At 35.2% G+C, this 17,046-nt stretch overlaps 1 long non-coding RNA gene across 1 annotated transcript; it reads right to left on the bottom strand.

Moving 5' to 3' along the window:
• Window positions 1-8,174: 8,174 nt before the first annotated feature.
• LOC122181101 lies at window positions 8,175-10,951 on the bottom strand. The gene is made up of 3 exons (XR_006179345.1): window positions 10,912-10,951; window positions 9,197-9,313; window positions 8,175-8,350 (listed from the first exon to the last, which is right to left on the bottom strand). It is a non-coding gene; the product is annotated as an uncharacterized LOC122181101 (long non-coding RNA).
• Window positions 10,952-17,046: the final 6,095 nt, after the last annotated feature.

Here is a 17,046-nt window from a genome sequence, read left to right as displayed (position 1 = left end):
ATATGGGGAAGGACAAAAAAAAGAATTACCCAACAAAGCAAAATTTATTCTACAATAACTGAAGTTTGAGGAATCTATAGGTACTGAAGTGTATATTCTGATACATTCCAATATCCACAGTCAAGGAAAAGATTATCAGGGAAGGTAATATGAAAATAGAGGAAGACTATCTAAAAAAGCTTTGGAGATTGCAGGAGGAAAGTTGATAGACCCAGAAAACTCCAGATAATCTTACCACTCCAATTCAGACAGAACTATTCAATTGATAAGGTCATTCTTTGCATGTTAGCTGATTAATGGTAAAGTCTTCTTCCAAATATAATTCCACTATATTCTGTATAAAGTTTGTTGTTTAGTTTGGCTATGAATTTTTATCCAGCAATCCAACTCATTAGAAAGAGTGACAGGGGATCTTTCCTTATGAGGAACACTAAACCCATACCTCTCTTCTTGATCTTCTTATTTCTTTTGCAAAGCAGCAGGATTTCTCCGGTCCTGTATGTTTAGGAGATCATTCCTTTTTTTTTTGCACCTTTGATTCAAACCTTACTGTTGAACACAGATTGACAAGTGCCAGCAAGTCCTGGTCAAAATTCGAGAAATCCTTTTTCTGAAGATTTGCAGGTCAGTGGCAAGGAGAGAGAGATTAATAGCAGCTTAATTGCCAGCAAGAAGACTTTTGTGTGGGCTCCTCTTGAGGGAGATAACTATATCTGCATGCTCAGGAATGCTGCACATGACTTACCTAAGTGCCCAGGAATGCCATGTTGGCAGAAGAAGAGGATAAAAAAGGGAACCTACAACCAAGTGAGTGGTGTCTGACATGCCTCATGATGTGATACCTACCTGCTGCTGGACTCTCCTGGGCTTGCTACCTGAGACTTGCCTGTTTCTCCTGGACTCACTGTCTCTATACCTGCTTATTGCCTAAGGCAGGCCACTCTGTTTCTTCTCTCCCCTGTTCTTTTCCTCCTGTATTGGCCTTGGACCATTGGAATGGCATGCAACAGGATGCTGCTAGACCTTAGTGGTGACTATCCCCACTTTACAAAGGAGTAATTCTTGTCCTTTCCTATCACCCTCTTTCTCTTCCCCATCACTCTAATTCATATTAATCACCAGCCTTCCCTTCCCCATCTCCCTGATTGACTAGGATTCCTAATAAACTGGTTGGGCAAACATTTGACCCACTGTGTCTTAATCTTGCCATCAGGTATGCATATATTAAAAGAACATCCTCTCCCTCCTGCAATTGAATCAAGACACTATGCTAGTGTACTCTTGTTTCAGGATATTTCAGTGTCTTTTAGAAAATGAATGAGGTGGAAATTTCCCAATCAGTATGCACTTGTGACATTAATTACTTACAGTTCACTGACATAACAATTTATTACTACTCAAAATAATGAATTGAGATAACAACTGAATTCCTCTTTTTAACCACAGATGTGGAAGGTCTAACTTGCTAAATACAACTGACAAGTTTTTATTTTTTTATGTATTAAGAGCACACTATCTCCAAAGTTAAGTACAGAATTTTGCTTATTGCACTAACATGAGGTACAAGGATAGAAATGTTCTTATCCACAAAAACACAGGGCAGGAATTTTTTTCAACCTTCACTACATTTCATCTTTTCTGCCAATCCTTGTAGTAACAGGTTGAAGGTAATATTCAGTCATTTAAGACGCTAAATTCTTAGTGATTTTTTTTTTTTACCAGACATCAATAAAACACAGGTGTTAAAATCCCTGGTTCACAATAACAATTTTAAATCAGTTTAAGCTAACATTTCTTCCCTAAAGAGATACTTTCTCACTTTAAATGGTGGGACTAGAGTTGTCATTATTTCTTCAGTTGCCCTTCTTCAGTCAGTTGTTGTCATCAAACCAGATCTGCTACCTGCCTGCAAGGCCACAAGCCTCCTCACGGTTCTGAGGAAGCAGCATGACCTTCAGTATAAAATTAACTTGGCCCCTCATAATTCTCAAATTTGAATAGAAATAGTAAAACTCCTCCCTGGCCAGGCTCAGAATATTGCTTCAGAGGATCGAATTTAAACAAACAAGCATCACTGCCCCCCAAAAACTGCTCTTTTGTATAGATGCGCAGCATTCTCTCAGAGACAGAAGAAAGATAGGAGGCTCCAAAAGGAACACAGACCATCAGTCTGCCTCTTTGCTTCCCACTGGGCTTTTACTGCCTGCCGAGAAGGAAGACCTTAAACTACTGACCTGCCTATGCCCCCAGCCACCCATCCCGTATTTGCTTTTTTTCCTGTGGTTAATTATTTACATCACTTGCTTGAATAAGCAATGTTTTAAAACAGAGTCTTTAAAACATCTCACAGGCAACTAGTGTATGTGATTCAGCGTGCCAGTGCACTGGCCCATAGCTCCATCTGCCTCCAAGAAACAGCAAGGTTAGTCTGACCATAAAATTATTCTCAGTAGAATGGCAGGTTTCCTGATCAACAATGTGCTGAATTCAGCAGGAACAGGCTTCTGGCTGAACAGCCTTGATTTTCAGCATAAGTGTGAAAACTGTTACACACTATTCTGTGACCAGGATATACAAAAATATACAAAGACAAGAGATATTCAAGTAGTAAATTTCTGCTGTCCAATTTTATGTATTCCTGCTGTCCAATTTTATGTATTCATATATAGAGGGAAAGAAAGACTGCTGTTCCATCTACAGACTGAATCAAGAAAAGATTTATGAGTGCAACGTTCTCTTTCATTAGGTTATGTGGTGAACTAAGATACTGTGGTTCGTTTAAGAATGGTACATCATTTCATTTATTTATTTTGAATTTTGGACTGTTCCGTTTAGAAACCACAGGTATTATAATAACATCCGGCAAAAGCATTATCAATAAAACTGCAAGAAACTTCATCTCCTGAGAATACAAGGGAGAGAGAAAAAAACTTACTTCAGTAAAAATAATTTTCAGACATAGGTGATAAAGGAAAAAAGCAGACTGTATAAATAACCTTAAGTTCCAAGAACTGCATACCTACAGCTGAGATTTTTTTAGGCTTTTGATTTTTCAGATTAAATGTGTGAAAACATTGCTGCGAAGAATAATTCCTGTAAATGTCAAAGTACTGGCCTCCCTAAAGTCTTCCATTGAATGAAATATGCTAATGAAAAAAAATGAGACTTTAGTTCCTGAGAAACTTAATAAGGTTAGCTAAATAAATACCGAAACTCACAGGCTGTAGGATGGCAGCATATTTAGCCTGAAAATATGAACATATTCCTGTTTGAGCTGTCATTTAAATATCCATAGTCTAGTGATTTTCCCTTAGAGATTTCCCATATTATTTTGAACATCCCCTAAAAAAAAATGAAAGTACAACTTTATTTCAGCCAAATCTCTTCAGAACTAAGACTTGTTTGTAGGGTAAAGACAGCAGCTAGCTAACCAGTATTTCTATCAGTCTCTTTTGAGGGTCTTCAAATTATTATCCACTGCCAGATCACAAGCCACTTGAATGGCAATTGGAATATGTGTTCTTCAGAAGGTATATACAGAGACACCACCAGGTCCATGAGGACAACCAGTGTGGCATTAAAGTTACTACTGCATTTTGTCTGCTCTCACCTAGCTCTAAATTGTCCTTGTTTGTTCATTTGAAAGAGGGAGTCAAAATCAGTTGAGCATTGTCCCCAGCCTCTTTACCGTCATTTCCAGCTACGGAATATTTAACTAGGCAGTGCAACACACCAAAGAAGTAAACCCCAATTGCCCTTATTCTGAATAATTCTTCACTTAATTTAAAGAAGTTATTTCTATATTCTAGATAGATGCTAGATATGAAAAATGTCAACTCATATAACCACATGATTACAACCACTTTAGCCTGTACAGAATAAAATTTGGATATTTTAAGAACTTTTAAGTTAGAACTGAGTATAATTTAGAATTTACCAGTTTGTAAATAAAAGTTTCACAGCACTCTAAAAAGCTCTGAGGAGACAGTTAAGATAACTTAAGTTTTAAGATGAGTGCTGGCTTTGTTACAAACCTTAAATAATCCAAGAAAATTAGGCTTATTGTCAGTACAGTATTCCTACAGCTACATTTCAGTAGTACTACTACTGGAAATATAACTCCCCCCAAAACTTAAGTACAGATTTATAAATATAAATATATACATGCAGTTCCACATGTTAACTCTATTGATTTACAAATAGTATAGGCTTATTTAGATTCTGTGTTCAACAGAAACAATGAATGCTGCATTGTATAACCCCTACTGAAAAAGAAAAGATACCGTAGGTTATTGTTGGATTTCTTCTCTGACAGCTCCCTTAGGAAATTGTACAAAAGTATTTATTATTTATATATAAGCAAGAATGTCAACACATTTTTAGATAACTGTATTTTTTTTCTGTCTAGCAATGGAAACTACAGAATAAATTATATATGACATGTGTAGCTATTCTAAGAAAGTTGGTATTATGTAGCCAGCAATATACATATTAGATATAAAATGTTGGATGGAGGTAGTACTTTTGGAATGTTGTTGATGTTCCTATTTCATACCACTATCTATACAAAATTAAGATAAAAAGTACTCAACATAGTTTTCTGTAACCTGATAATATCTGTCCATATGAGTACTTTCAGATGTCCTGAGGTGATATGCCAGCTGTTAGGAAGGTTGCATTTTACTTCAAAACCCACAGGTATATAGCAAACATATTTTGCTATGCATACCATCTGGTACCTGTTTTTACCAGAGAACAGAGTGTGTTTCATCATTAAATCCCACCCTGGAATACTGAAATTAATTCAGACAGATATATGCATTTTACTCCCTGTGGGTTTTCCTATCAAAATAATCTTCTTACTTTTTGTGGCAGCAGATGAAGTCACCAGATCAAATTATACTCTAAGATAGACACATAAAACAAATAGAAAATCAATAGGTTTGTACAAACATACATGTTCAAAAAGTAATCAAATGTAAATTACAGCTAGTATACAAGTATCTTCTATACACAGTAGAGTGTCATCTTCTACTTCTTGAACTTTATTGTAGCACAATTTAATTAGAAAATCAAGATTTATTTTCTGGTCACGTCAAGGATAGGTATCAGTATTCTCCACCTTGATTATTCCTGCAATTTAATTCTAACAATGTTTCTTTTGTGAACCTAATCAAAATTCAAATTAATGACACTTTTGTCCAGTACTTTCATCAGTTTCATTACACAAAGGATTTTCTAGGGAAAAGATATATTTTCATCAGTGGAGGAAGGCTAAAATTTATTCCAACATTTAAAAAAAAAAAAAAAAGGAATTTGCATCCCAAACAAATAGAAAAATATGATAAATAAATAGAAAACAAATAGAACAACACAACAAAGGAAAGGTTTTATCTTCAACTGAATGAACAGTCATTTTGAAATATGAAAACTGATTTTCACAATAATTGAAAAATTGCAGTTTTTCACAAGAAATCAATATAAGCTTGTGTGAATATCCATGTTTTTAATGAGAAGAAAAAAAAAATAAAGATTACAACTAATTCTTCCCTAAGAACAAAACTTTATTTGGTGGTTAGAAAAGGTGGAACTGCAAAGCAGTGTAATGGCAATCTACTGAATTAAACAGTTATTACAGAAAGCTGCAATTATCTGCATATCTCACTTTTACCCCTGATACCAAGCTCTCATCAGGTGTCACAGTGCTACATATGGAGAATATTTTTGGAATGCTTTCTTCTTTCACCTTCAAGATTTTTGCATAATGAGATTCACTTCTATTCATTTGCTTTTGTTCAGGATAGCTGATGAATTAGACATTACTGTATTAAAAGCATCCTGGGCTTGTACATAAGGGATTAGAGCCAATTAATGAGCCAAGACTGAAATGAATTCTTTTTTGTCCTTGTTTTACATAGTGGTCATATCCTCCAAACTTCTAAACCAAGTTCTGAACAAACTTGAATGAAATTCTGCATTCTAAACCAAATGATCTTCAACTGGCTCAAGATGTAGAAGAATTGGCTCGACGTAGAAGGACTCTGTAAAGTTTCACAAATTTCATAATACAGGAAGAATATAACAATTCAGGGAATTTAGCATTTCCTTTTCCAACTCAAAGTTTCTGTTAACAACCCTCTACTGTGATCAGTCCCGAACAGGGGAGAAATACTCCCCATCTCTCTCCATCATCCCTTTACAGATGTACGGGTTTAATTTATTCAATTAATTCTGTCTTAGGTCTTACTTTATTTTAACAGGGTATTTGTGGAGTCATAATCACCTGTGTAAGTATAAAGCTGATAAAATTGGTGCTATTTTGTTTTCAGTTCACTCCTTTTTTGCAGTACTGTAAGAGAGAGAATTGGGGTTGCACGTGTGAAATTCATATAATTACAAGCTCTTAACCTCAAAAAAGTAATTCAGAGCTCTAATTTTAAAAAGAGCAGTTTAACTTAGTCAACAGCGTAAGGGAAGATTTGAACCAATTAGATTTTAAAAAGTCTCTAACAGCTCTCACTGTTAAGAAACACCACAGGACATCTCCTGGTCATTTTGCTTTGTTATAAGGATGCTAGGTAACAGGAGACTGAATTATATTGATGAGGTTTAGTCCCATAGTTCTAGGTCATTTACTTTAAGTAACCCAGCTTGGCCAATTTCATTACCATTTATCTTTGTAGACCATGTATCAGCTATCAGATACTTGATATCCTTGATATCTTGATGCCTGAATACCTTCTGAGTAATGAAGAACAAGGATTCACTCACCATTAAGGACAGAACACTAGAAATCATAGTTCTGATGGTTACCTAAGATTAAAGATATTTAATCTTATTATTAGGGCTTGAATGATCCTATAAGCTTTATTCTTGACTCTGCTGCAGATTTTCCTCGTGTTTTGTAAATTATCTGCCATTTTTTTTCAACATCATTCACAGGCTTTCACTTGCATACAAGATGCCAAAGGACAGTCCAGTTTGTTTAAAAACAAGCAACCAAATTCCCACAACTTCACAGAAAGAAACAAAGTGAAAAACAGTAAAACAGCAGCTGAAATTTGGTACAATATGTATTTTAGCTTATTTTATTATTTTAGTTTTGAATCTGTTGTATGATGCAGAATATTTTCATAAAACTTGAGACCTCATGTTCTATAGGGAGATATTAGTAGCATGAGAGGCATGGGGGAACGTAGTCTTTGCTCCACCACTACGATATTTATGACAGTGTAGCTCCACCACTACTATATTTATGACAGTGTAGCTCCACCACAAGATCCAAAGATACACAGAAAACACAGATCAGAGAATGGTGTCCCTAAATTGCCTGCAGTGGGGTAAACAGTAAACTGAGTTTATTTAACCCTGGACACCTAAGCCTCAGGAGTATGGCAGTCAGCAGTCCGAGTTCTTTGGCATCACTGTTAGGCTCACAACACGTTTGAGCTTATTTGTGTATGCAGCATAAAAGTAATCCTCACAGTGAGTGACAGCAAGGGCTAGAAAAAAAATGTCTTACAGGGAGAGAGGTACAGGTTTTCTCATGATACATTCAGATCAGTGGAGTAAACACAAATAGGAGTAACTGCTAAATTCAGCAGAAGGAACTGCACAATGTAATTCTTAAAGGTGACTGAATATTCTCTCACCGTGACAAGATGCTCTGCAATGCCATGAGGATGAGCCACTTATTTTCTTTGATGAGTGTTTTTGTCATTAACTTTTAAGGTCACCTGAATGGAGTTAAAATAATCCTGTGGATAACCAGCTATTGAAAAGTAGTCTATATGGGCCTAATGCATCTGTGCAATAGATGACCATCTCCTTTTGTAAAGATATATAAGACAGCCTAAACACACCAAGGGAGTTAACAGAACTTGAAGTCTTCTCAACAAATACAAATAATTTTATGTGTATGAGGAACTAGCAAGATGACAAAAAATGTGACTGGATTAAAGAAAGAAAAAGACAGCTGTCATACTCATCTTGAAGTGTCGTACTGTTCATACTGACATGCAGCTGCAGGAATTGCACAACAGAATAAATTTAATAAGAATTTTTATGATATTGCTTAGTTTTAAAAACTGCACCAGACTCTGTTCTCACTTTACATGGAGAAAATGAGACTGAACCAAGTCTACAACCAATCTGGATGCTGGTGAAGGGAAGCAAGGTCAAGTCCACCATGGGCAAACTATACTGCCAACATTTCTGTGCATTCTTTTTTATTCAAATTCTTACATTCTCATATTTCCTCAGTACATACCACATTTCTTGCATCTTCTTTGCAAGAGGACAAATGATGAGCAGCTGTCTGCCTCACAGTACTTCAATTCAGATCTTCCACCTGTAATAAAACAGTGAAAAATATTCAGATATATGATTACTGAAATTCTAACAGAGCATTTGTGAGAGGCATTTTTAATGCATTAAAATAGTGGATTTTTTCCATTACTACCAGCAACCACTGAGCTGAAAATGTTTTAACTCAGTTTCTTTATAAGATCTGAAATTGAAACTATTATTTGAATTAATCAGATTAACAAAAAGATGAAAACAAAACAAGCAATGAGATCTTCACATAAATTTTCACATTATTTATAATGTGTTAAACCAGAAATAGAACTCCCAAAACCTTATATACTATCAATAACACAGCTGTGAATTAACAAAAAAATCATCATGGGAACAGTAATATGGGTAAAATGGTTTTTCATTTTTAAGATGAAAACTCTAGGTGAAAACTTGTGTTCTTTGGATTAGTCATAAACCCTAAATGCTCATAAAAATCTCATGCATGTACAGAAGTTATTCCCATTGATTTCAGATTTGGACCAGGGCTAGAGAACCTAATGGCTCAATCCAGAAAAATAATATATCGCATGCTATTATGAAGGACAGAAGTTGCTTTGCTGGCTGAGAAACAGATCTAAGGCTGCTGACAGGTACTGCAGAAGGACCAGCTGAGATTATTTAAGAAGTCACTGATCCCAGCTCTCAGTTTCCCTTGAGATGATATGTCAGGGGTGCATTTCTTAACAACCATGAGGTCAGCTTGCACTTGTTACTGTGAGACACTTTCACTGAGCTGATGAAAGAAATGATATCCCACGTATAAAGTGACTGACTACCATTGCAAAATCAGAAAAAACTTCTATATTTGCACAGCTCAGATTCTTCTTACAAAGCTTACCAATGTTAGCTGAAACAACAACCTTGGCAGTTTGCAATAGAGTGCAGGATCTTGCTTGGATACAGCTAAGGAGATTTTAGCACTTTTTCTGTTAAGTGTTTCTGTCATAAGCTCCCACTGCAAGATGGTAAAAATTCCAAAAGCAAAAGATAAATGTGATAGAAAATTTTATGTGCTAAAAGCTCATCTGCACACTTAAAAAGCAGCACAAAAGAGAGACAATAGTAAGTGAAGACTCCCAGCCATCTTCTCCCAAGCCCATCACAAGAGTAATTAACCCACCAGAAAACCATCACCTCCACATGAACAGAGAGTGGAAACACAAAAGCAGCTGGCAAATCTAAATTAAGGAGTCAGGGAGGGACATTCTACCCAGGCCCCTCCCCAACCCCCCATCTCAGGGCTGTCCCAGGAGATTCTCAGGAACAATTTCCAGGTGTGAAGCTCATGAGCAAAGCTTGAAGCACCTGTTGGTTGTTTTTGTCCTGACTGAGTGAAGGTGCTGTCAGAGAAGGCAGCAGAATGAGGCTGTTGTGCTGTGCAGCACTCTGTTTGTGTCTGAGTTGCATATGGTGTATACATGCGTACACTGTTTTCTGCACATACTGAGAACACTCACAACCTCTACTGGTTGACCTGAATCTGCTGCAGGAGGCTTGCTTCTCTCAGGGCAGTCAGATCTAAGATACAGCACATTCACTTAACAAGGTGATTAATAGTTTTAGTCAATACTCTAATACATGCTCCTTATTCTTTCACAAGATTTATGTTGTTAATTATCAGAGTAATTTAGATTTGCAAATACACTGAAAAATAGAATTAGAAACTTTTTAAGAACTATGATTTTCTTTTCTTTGTATTTACTTCCGTCTTATGTTTCTAAAATGTCAATTTATTTGCAAAGACAAAATTGGATAAAAAAAGTTAGGAAACTTCCACAGATGACATGCCAATAGTGATTCCACCCTATCAGCCGTAGCAATGGCAGTGGTTATATGTTTTGTACACATAACTATGCTTGCTTTTAGCAATGTCATTATAAGTATAAGATAAAGTGCAGTTTTGTAAGCATGGATCTATAAGCACACATTGCTTCTACACAATTTTTTTTTTTCAGCTTCATAATTCATTTTTTTTCATAATCTAAAACAATACATATAAATAGGGGCTTAAAATATATTGAATTATGACATTGTAATGCCAGCAATGTTTGCCATTTTCATTTAAGTTGCTTAAAACTTTTCTTGATACATTTTGTTTTAAGAAACAATTCAAATGATTTCTGAAGTATAGAAAATAGAATTAATTCTCTGGAAGACTTTTTAAACTTTACCTTCTATAAACTTTATCTTCTTTCAGCTGAGAATATTTATTTATTTACGTACATTCATCTCAGTACAGAACTATCCTGAAGCTCTGAGTTTGCTGAGTGTAGAAGAAGGTGCTATTAAAAGTACTTAAAAGAAATTGGCAAGGGGACACCTACTCACTTTAATCATCACAAGTAAATCTGGAAGGAAGCCCCTCTATATATATTATCTAGCATTTTATTTCAAAATAAAAATGAACTTCATAGAAAATATTGACATTACGTTTAATTCATTAATTTCATGTGTGGACAATCAAAGAATATTAGACTGTTATAATCACAAAATAAACAAGAGAGTTAGGCAAAGTAGACTATGATAACAAAAGAGAATAAATGGAAGGCTTACCCTTATGCTGCACTCACTACAAAACACCAGTAGAGGCAATTTCCAGAAGAGATCCTTCCCCACTGGTAGCCAGCTCTTAAATAGGTCTAGGGGAGGTGCAGCCAGGCTCCACCCCGTCTGGCAGCACAGGTGAATTGCCTTCACCTGTGCTCCTCTGGCTGACTCATGGCTCACCTGAGGTGATCAATCAGAGGTTCAGGCCGTGACTCAGCAGTTCCCATACACATGTGACATTTTGTTCTTCCTCAGATTACTCTGAGGTTTCCCAACTGGCATCAAAAAATACCCTCATACCTTCATAGATAGAATTTAACTTGATATGCTTTAGTTCTGTAATGAGTCAGCATTTCTGGATGAATGATCTGATGTAAAGAATTTTGTTGTGTACATCTCTGAGCCACTGAGAAATTGCAGCCTTAATTTCATACAATAACTCTCATGTTTTATGACTTTTTTTGCACTATGGGTTGAATGCATGAATAATCATGCCCAAGGCAAGGCTTGATCTTACGGGCAGCTGTCTTGCACAAGAAGAATGAAGATATCCCTGGACAAACAAGAGCTGCCAACTGCCTGGGTTCTTCTATTGTTAGACCCATTACACATCTTGCAAAGGCAAGACAACAGCAGGCACTGCCACTGAGCTTGCTCAATTGCTAAGTCCAGGAAGGGCTACATATGTGAGGTGACAGCCGCCTCTGAGCAGAGAAGTCAGGGGTGAAGGCAAGGACAAGCTGTAATCACAGCTTTAATTCCCCACTTCTCCTTAGCAGTAGAAAAGTGGCAAAGCCAGATCTTCCCGTTCTCTCTTCCCTATGGTTTTGCTTGTGCTGCTGCTGAACAGACTTGCATCTGTTTTGTGCTTCTAGTTCCTCTGAGAATATTATCAGCTGTCCTAGGATGAACTTTGAGAAAACACATTCACTTCAATGAATGTCTTTTATTTCACTGTGAATAACAGCATAGTGATGCTGACCAAAAAATCAGGAATTTTAACTCTTTAACAGGTATGTAAGCCATACAGTATCTTTTAGAGATACACTCAGACAAATGGCCACTCAGGAGCTAATTACATATAAATAATCCCACAGGGGAGTGCAGCAACCATATTGTAGCTGAGATAGCCCTATAGCATAATTCATAACCTTATAATAGAGAAGCAGAGGATGTTTCTGAGCAAAAGTCCTGCTTGGCTATGATTAATGGTCCATGCATTGTTCAATTTTTATATTTTTGTTTTAGAACCTTACACATATTTCCTTACTATACCCAGGCCTCCTGGCCATGCTTCTGTCTTGATTCCTTTTTTGTCTTTTTTATTCAAAGCAGAAGGTCTGTGGGAAAGAAAGTTCAGATAAAAGAAATTCCTAGGCTTTTCAGTATTAGGAGGAATCAAGTATCCACTGCCATACAGCTACTTGGCTCACTCTAGCATTACAAAGTGTGCAATACTGCAAAGCATAAACTGCTATTCCAATGGTGTGACAGTTTCAACGTATCAAATTTGGCACCTTTTCAATAAAATAGGCTAAATTTAGATAACCATATGCTCATCCTGACAAGCTAGCTTCTCCCTGATATGTGTTCTCATGAGCATAAAAGAGGGCCTCAAAGTTTAACTAGTTTGAAGTGAATTCAAAATACCATATAATTTACTGTAGAAAGTTTGTGTGTTGAGTAAACATCACAGCTTAATTAATAGATTCTGCTTAATGAACTAAGATTTAGCTGCACACTACTTGTTAATGTTCATGAGTCATACTGGCAAATTCATAAATCGTACTAGAAATGTTTTACCTATCCATGATTTTAGTGTATTGTAATAACAATGGTACAATTAAAGTCCATTCTCTCTTTACTACCAGAATGGCAAAGTTGAACTGTACATGCAGTTTCGCAATTACATTCCAATCTAAACATCATCTTGAGACAGTTCTAAACAACCATTTGAGACATTTAAAAACTAATGATTTTAAAACAAGGGTCCCTCAGAAGTCTCTAACTGCCTTTTTGTTGGAAAGGTTCCATATGATACACAATATCTACTTAAGTATGTCTTATAATAAATACTGTAGAGGTTGACTTAATTTATACTAAGATCAACATCATTCTAAAATTCACTTTTTTTTTTTTTCTGTGTGATCATTTTGCTCACACACTGATCTTACTGATCTAAAAGCAAGCCAAAATCTGAAGAGCATATCACCTTTCTAAAGGTAGAGGAAATCTTCAGTATACACTTACAGACAAGACAGTGCCATGAGAAAACACAGAACACGTCATTTCAAGACTAATAATTAAAGTGCTTAACAAATTCCAGTGAAAAGAGTTGGACTTGTTTGTAAAACAAACAAACAGGCTCACAATTACAAAATTCTAGTGATACTTAATAGCTTGTCTCACTTAAATTCAGCAAAAAAAACATGACAATATTTGTTAACCCTGTTTTAGAATTACAGTTCCTTAAAATATGTGCAGAATCTCATCAGCTCATTATGATGACTAGAAAAGAAGCTGTGCATACACAGAGCTTCACACATTCTTATACAAAAGGCATTGCTAGAGCAGGACAACATTTTTTAAGTGTAAGTTAAGAAGTATCTAGAAAAGCTATGTTTCTTCAAATCACCAGTACTTTTAAAACATCACATGCAGTGGAAGCCTCTTCGTATTTAAAATCTTCTAACCATGTAGTAAATCCATTCTTAATGTGTGTTCATTGCAAGTTACCCTTGAAGCAATGTTTTAACGTTAAAAAAAAAAAAAACAGTTACCATGATTGCATCAGAAATACCATAAAATATTTTAAAAATTAAACTTACATCTGATTTTATACCATGCATTTTTATAGAGAAATCATATGTATTTAGTTATCATCTGTGCTTCAGTCATTACCAGGAAAAAGCTGACAGATTTTAATACAATGAAGGCAAACCTCTTTTTAGTTGCTCAGTTAAACTTGCTATTACCATAGCCTATAGCCGAATAATTTCATAGGAAGAAAGGTTTTTTGTTGTTTTTTTTTTTTTAAATGTGAATTGTTCAATTAAAAGAATGCACTTAGTTTTTAACTGTGTCCTTGACTATTTGTTTTCTTCTGTATCCATCTCTGCAGTTCAGTCTCTAACACAATAATATAATTTAGGGAAAACTCCCTTCGCAATCTTTCAAATATTTGTGTGTGTGTTTGTACTCACATGTGTGTATGGTTTATTATTGTTGCAGTTCTATGGAATGATATGGAGAAGTACCATCTGACTGCACTTATTTCACAGGCAACTGACTCCTGACTTCCTTAATGCATTTTAACTGGCACAATATGAAGCATTTTCAAGTTCTGTTTTTCACAGAAATATTATCAGTGTTTCACAGAGAGGGATATTTACAATTTGGAGTTAAGCATACTAGCTGATAGCAACCTAGCATGTTTTCTGAAAGCTTACAATAACATAGAACTTCTGGGAAAAGTATCTCAAAATGTCCAGAAAATAGGTGGACATTAGAGAAGATGTAATCTCCCTGTTAATCTCAGGAAATAATGAGATGTTCCCTTCATTTGGGAACTGTCTTGGTCTCTCAGAATGCAAAATCTCATCATTTCATAAAGAACAATATCAGACTTTCAGAACTATCTAGGCCTGTTCTCTCCCTCACAATTTTTGGACCCCATTTCTATACTTGTACATTGAACAAATCAAATCATTACAATTGATATGTTTGTTCTCCAAACATTCTTCAACAAAGATTAAGGTCTTTACATAACTTTTAAGTCAATGATCTATAAAGCTGAAATATTTATGGTAATAATTCAGACAGTTTATCTCCCCTCTGTACAAATGAAGTTAGTTTTCACTATTAAATTAAAAAAAAAAAAAAAAAGCAATTCCTTATTCTCTTTAAAAAAAAAAACACAAAAAACCCCCACAAAACTAATATTTCAAATTAAATATACCTAGCAAGACAGAAACCCTAAACAAATAATTTTAGAAATCCACACAAGTTTAGAGAGAACAAGATCAAGACGATGCAAAAAATAAAAAAATAACACTACTATTTTATGTCTGTTTATAGAAATCAATAGCATATTCAATTCTGCTGCAGCTTTCTATAAACATATAGTGATCATAATATTTGTTTTCATTTAAGATAAGAAACATTATTGTCCACTAGTACCAAACAGAGAATACAATGAAAAATACAAAGACTAACCGAATTTTCACATTTAATATCTGAATCTTCCATACATATCACTGGAAAAATTGACTCATTTTTAGTGAGACAGGAGCAAAGTCTAAGTGACTGTAATTTATGCTTTGGCTCTCATTCATTTTCTTTCAGTTAACACTCTTTCCCATTGTTGTGATAATTTTAAACCATTTATTCTGTAAATGAATAGTCATCTTTTGAGCAAACAGTCCATTAGCATCAATCATATGGCTCTTATATGATACACTGACTGAAAAAGGTGTTTCCAATATTTCTCTTGCTTATGACAAATAAGTCATAGGTAAGAAACAAAAAACAGCAGTTGAAAAGGCTTGAAAACATGATCTCCTAACATCATCTCATTTCTCTTCTGAAATACAAAAATGATTTAGAACTTACTGAAAAAAATAGAGGAATTGCATTTCTGTTGACCAAATTATGAGCTTTTACCCTCTTTATCATAGATTCTATTGAATAAATCAACATCTGTATTTCCTTATATATTTCTCTTATGAAAATTCTGAAGAATCCCAGCTTACTGGAGTACAAAATGTGCAACCGCATAAAGTAATTGAATGAACTGAGTCACTGCCTTTGACTGTTACAATCATTTCTGTGTCATACATGAAGGAATTTTAAGCATTAAAATCTTACAGCTATCAAGATGTGCACCTTCACTCGAGTTTGACTGAACACTGGCTATGCATCTGCAGGAAATAACTTGCATTAGCGCTTCTGCCTGACAAGAAATCAAGCTGAACCTGAACCAAAGCCCAGTGAAGTCAGCATGATTTTTTTCCTTCAATTTTAATTGGCAATGGATCAAGCCCTTTGCACAAAATCTCCTATTTCTTCAACTGTAAAACAATCCCTACAACTGTCAAACATTTTTCATTTCAATATACATTCAAAGGGAGACTTTGCAGAACACACCATGAATCCACAAAATGAAGATCAGGCTTGGATTCCTGTGTCAAATAGTAATCTTTAGAAGCTTGTCATATTGCAGATGGAGATTTTAGCTTCCATGTTGCCTTTCTAAAAATAACAGCCAGTTTTCCAGTGAACATGCAGTCAACTAGCAATATCAATGAGCATTTATACTGCAGAGAATCATTTGACAAATCCATTTTATGATCTTCTATAATCAAACTGTGAAAACTTTTCATTTTACACATAAGGAAAGAGATTTTTAAAATCTTTAAAAACATGACATATTTCAAAGCCTTTTTATGTTTCACTGTTGAAGAAAAACGCCTGTAAACAAAAATGATAATGAATACACTATCTAAGAACTAATTACTTCTGTGGTTTTTTTTTATGTGGTTTTTTGTTTTTTTGTCAACATTGGCAAGTGACAAGAATTAAATGTTGAATTATTAACTGTAATCCAAAAAGAAAATATTTATATGCATCTCCAGGACAAAGTACAATAAAATTCATTGTCAGGCTTGAAATAAAATACAATCAAAAGGCCATTTGCATTTCCAAGCCCTCATCTCCTTTGTGTGTTATAAAGTATCCCCAAATTTTTTAGCACCATTTGGGCACTTTTCTTTAAAATGCAGATACCTCTTAGTTAAAAATGAACTTGTATGGTTTTCAAGTCCTGATCCAAGTCCTACTGTTGCCACTGAGATATTTTTTGTCAAATTCAGTGGGAATTAAGTATCGTCCATAAGCAAAACTTAGTACCCTATATTAAAATCATTGCTATTAATAGAGATTTGTTTCTGACTGCCCCAGTGGCTTACGAGTAAGTTGAGGGGACAGGAACAGTGCATTTCTTGTATCAGCTGTAAAGCAGAAAAGCTGAGGTTACTATTTGGAGTCCCTGATGAAAAGCTGCAATCGTTTCATTTTCAAGGTAAAACGCACCCTGCTATTTCCAGAATGACCTTGGCGGCCAACTGTGTTGCCCTTTGTGTC

The sequence above is a fragment of the Lagopus leucura genome, unplaced genomic scaffold, assembly GCF_019238085.1.
Source record: "Lagopus leucura isolate 7727_CA_CO unplaced genomic scaffold, USGS_WTPT01 Super-Scaffold_1, whole genome shotgun sequence".
Classification (NCBI taxonomy): domain Eukaryota; kingdom Metazoa; phylum Chordata; class Aves; order Galliformes; family Phasianidae; genus Lagopus; species Lagopus leucura.
This window is presented reverse-complemented; position numbering and strand designations above follow the sequence as displayed.